The sequence below is a fragment of the Canis aureus genome, chromosome X, assembly GCF_053574225.1.
Source record: "Canis aureus isolate CA01 chromosome X, VMU_Caureus_v.1.0, whole genome shotgun sequence".
NCBI classification, from domain to species: Eukaryota; Metazoa; Chordata; class Mammalia; order Carnivora; family Canidae; genus Canis; species Canis aureus.
In genome coordinates, this window is record NC_135649.1 from 78,193,180 (window position 1) to 78,197,354 (window position 4,175).

Consider the following 4,175-nt stretch of genomic DNA (forward strand, 5'->3'; position numbering starts at 1 on the left):
CAACAGATGAATGGATAAACAAAATATGGTGTGTAATATAATGGAATCTTATTCAACCATTAAAAGGAAGGAAATTCCGACATAAGCTACAATATGAATAAGCCTTAAAGACATGATGTTAAGTAAAATAAACCAATGACAAAAGGACAAATACTGTATGATTCCACTTATAGGAGATACCAAAAGTAGTCAAATTCATTAGAATGGTAGTTGCCAGAAGCTAGAGGAAGAAAGGAATTGGTGTTTTAGAGGGTATAGTTTCAGTTATGCAAGATGAGATGAGTTCTGAAGATGGATTGTGGTGATGGTCACACAACAATGTGAATGTATTTAATGCCACTGAATTCTACACTTAAAAATGGTTATGGGGGATCCCTGGGTGGCGCAGCGGTTTGGCGCCTGCCTTTGGCCCAGGGCGCGGTCCTGGATATCCGGGATCGAATCCCACGTCAGGCTCCCGGTGCATGGAGCCTGCTTCTCCCTCTGCCTGTGTCTCTGCCTCTCTCTCTCTCTCTCTCACTGTGTGCCTATCATAAATAAATAAAAGTTTAAAAATTTTTAAAAAATGGTTATGATGGAGGGGCACCTGCGTGGCTCAGTCAGTTAAGCATCTGACTCTTGATTTCAATTCAGGTCATGATCTCAGGGTGGCAAGATCAAGCCGCACATCAGGCTCCATATTCAGCCTAAGAGTTTACTTGGGATTCTTTCTCTCCCTCTCTCTCTACCTCTTCTCCTTTCTCTCACTCTCTCAATAATTAAAACCTTTTTAGAAAAATGGTTACCATGGGGAACACCTGGGTAGATCAATTAAGTGCCTGACTCTTGATTTCAGCTAATGTCATGATCTCAGGGTGGTGAGATCGAGCTCCACAACAGGCTCCATGCTTATGCAGAGTCTACTTGGGATTCTCTCTCTCCCTCTCCTTCTGCCCCTCTCACTCCTCTCTCTCTCTCTCTCTTTCTCTCTCTCTAAAAATAAATTTAAAACAATTTTTTTAAAAAAAATGGTTACCATGGGGGGGCGCCTGGGTGGCTCAGTAGGTTAAGCATCTGCCTTCCGCTCAGGTCATGATTCCAAGGTCTTGGGATCAAGCCACACATCGAGATTCCTGGTCAGAGGAGAGCTTGCTTCTCCAACTCCTCCCCACTCATGCTCTATCTCTATCTCCCTCTCTCAAATAAATAAATAAATAAAATATTTTTAAAAAAAGAATGGTTACCATCAAGTAACACCCAAGAGCAGCTAAGCTGAAAGCCTGAAAAGCTGAAGAAGACACCTGTCCGCCACACAGCTGAGTGTGCTTAATGGCCCATGTGCTACAATGTATGGCTGAAGTACTAGAAATGCAAATTTGGAGATAATTTGCCATCTAAATGCTTGGCTGGATTAAGTGCCTAATTAGGATGTTTTTTCAACAGGTGGAGTAAGCATGCAATTGTTATTTGGTCTGGGAAGCTATATGGTTCATCTCAAAATATTGTAAGGAAAATTGGTACTAATATGTCTCTGATTCAGTGTCCAAGATAGTGGTTTCAGCTTACCAGCCCTACAGCAGAATGGAGCCCCAGCCACCCAGAATAGGATGTGGTGATGTCTTTGGCTAATGTTGGATGGGTAGCCAAAGAAGGAGTGTATTCAACAAGACAAAGGACAGAGGTCAGGTCAAGGCAACCCCTTCGGATGACCTTTCTTTCTTTGAGAAGCCCCCAAGCCCCCAAGCAGGCAATTTTCCTCACTAAACCTGTCTCCAGAAGAGCCTCAACTACAAAATGAGCCTACAGCTCTCAGCTCAGAATGCCAAAATTGTGACCCTGCACAAACGGCAGAAGCTCATTTCAGGTGATTTAGATTCTACCATATCTGTTACCATATCACTCTCTGTCCCACCGCCTTCCCCTCTGCCACTTCCCCTGCCCCTTCTTCCATAGGGCTCCACCAAAATGTATCAGTTAAGCATCTGTCTTTGGCTCAGGTCAGGATCCCAGAGTCCTGGTATCAAGCCCCATCTTTGGCTCCCTGCTCAGCAGGGAGTCTGCTTCTCCCTCTCCCTCTGCCTACCACTTCCTTGCTTGTGCTCTCTCTCTGTGTGTCAAATAAATAAAATTTTTAAAAAAGAACAGTCCAAAGAAATCTGATATGCCAAGTATGCTAGAGATCCTTAAATATATGAACAGTGTAAAACTTAGGTCAATAGAAAAGGTCAAAACAAGATATAAAGCCCAAACTGGCGGATGTTAACTGACACTGCTGCCCTCACAGCAGAGACTCTGAGAAAGAAACTTGCTTATCAGCATCAAAGGGATAGCCAAGGTGAACTTGAAAAAGGAATTGCAAAATCTGATTCAGAGGCCACCTTAGAAACAGTTTTGTTTGGGCCACACATGCTAACGTCTATAGAGAAAATGAAGGTTTTATTTATTTTTTAAATTTATTTATTTTTTCATGAGAGACACAGGCAGAGGGAGAAGCAGGCTCCATGCAGGGAGCCCAACATGGGACTCGATCCCGAGTCTCCAGGATCACGCCCTGGGCTGAAGGCGGCGCTAAACTGCTGAGCCACCTGGGCTGCCCAAAAATGAAGGTTTTAACTGAAAATGTTTCAACTTCTAATAGACAATGAGCTGAGAAAAACTATCCTTGTTCAGTTGATTGCTAGTAGAAATCAACACTATGTAGTAAATATCTGATTGTAGTATTCATTGGTCTCCTTTTAAATTTAGAGGATTAAGCAACAACAAAAGCACTCTTAAGTTTATGTTTGCTTTTATGAGTTCTTTTTTTTAAAGATTTTTATTTATTTATTCATGAGAGACACACAGAGAGAAAGAGGTAGAGACACAGGCAGAGGGAGAAACAGGCTCCATGTTTGGAGCCCAATGTGGGACTCGATTCCAGGACTCCAGGATCATGCCTTGGGCTGAAGGCAGGTGCTAAACATGATGAGCCACCCAGGAATCCCGAGATGATCAGTTCTAAAGTTCTTCAAAACATGTATATTCTGATATAACATGTTTTTAATGGGTAGCCAGGATATTTAGCTTTCAAGTATTGAAAACAATTAGATGGATTTCAGAAGAAAGGATATTTCAAGATGTGAGTTTTCAATTCTTAACACTAATTTATCTGTGCAAATGTTTTACATGCATATATTCAGATATAAAACATCTATGTAAAATTTAGTAATGATGGCAGTTGAGGGTACATCATTACTATTCAATGATGGAACAGCTGGTATAACCCCAATTGTTGGAGTAAAATATTTGAGACTGGAGTTTTCTTACCTTGAACAAGAAGGACTTTTACCTTACATTCTTTCTCACATTTTCTTGAAGATGAGGTTTAAATAGGAACTATATATAATGTTTACTGCTAAAAATTCCATGATGCTTTCCTTTAAAAGGAAGTCAAGGATGTGAAAGCTGCTTCCACCTCAGTGTCATCCAGTACTGATAAAGAAAATGTAGTTGTAGTTTTCAAATGGTAAGATATCAAATTATTTAATTAAATCTCTAAAAAGTGAAAACCAGAATGTACCATCTTCTTTTACTTTATTAATAAGTGTCATCATAAGGATGACTTGATAATATTTCTGGAAATGTCAGCATAATGGAGTTTTAAATTTTTTTAATATTGGTCAAATGTAGTAGCCTTATAATGAAACATTGAATAGGCAAGAGAATTTCCTATAAGTTGTTTATCATTGGTCAGAATACTGTTTTGTTGAATTTCATTATGCAAGCAAGCCTTAGGTGCTGTTAGAAAGTGGACAACAGCCTTTTCCATCAAGGGCTTTGAAAGAATAGCTGTAAGTGATGTGTTCTCCGGATCCTCAGGGTCACAGGAAAACCAGGGGTACCTGAGTGCAACAGAGTTCCCAGGTATCAGAGTGGGGAAACCAGCTGCAATCAGCCCACCCTGGAGTGGGCTCTCAGCTCAGGGTTGCCATAAAACTCGAACCCTGCCATAGTCAGCAGGACTGCTCTCTGAGCAGGGGCCCAACAAATAGCAAAACCTGCAAGAACCCCTTCCTCCCCCAGGAGGAGCAGCGCAGAGCACTCTGTATGAGTCTGAAGGGTTTGGAGACTCTAAACGGGGTCACATGCCTGAGATAGAAATGCTCAGTCACAGGCTGGGTGAGCACTGAGTGCAGATGGAGACTAGGAGACAGGAG

General features: G+C 41.5%; 1 pseudogene; it reads left to right on the plus strand.

Moving 5' to 3' along the window:
- The first annotated feature begins 1,377 nt into the window (after positions 1 to 1,377).
- Positions 1,378 to 3,952, plus strand: LOC144308908 (mitochondrial fission regulator 1-like; annotated as a pseudogene).
- The last annotated feature ends 223 nt before the right edge of the window (positions 3,953 to 4,175 follow it).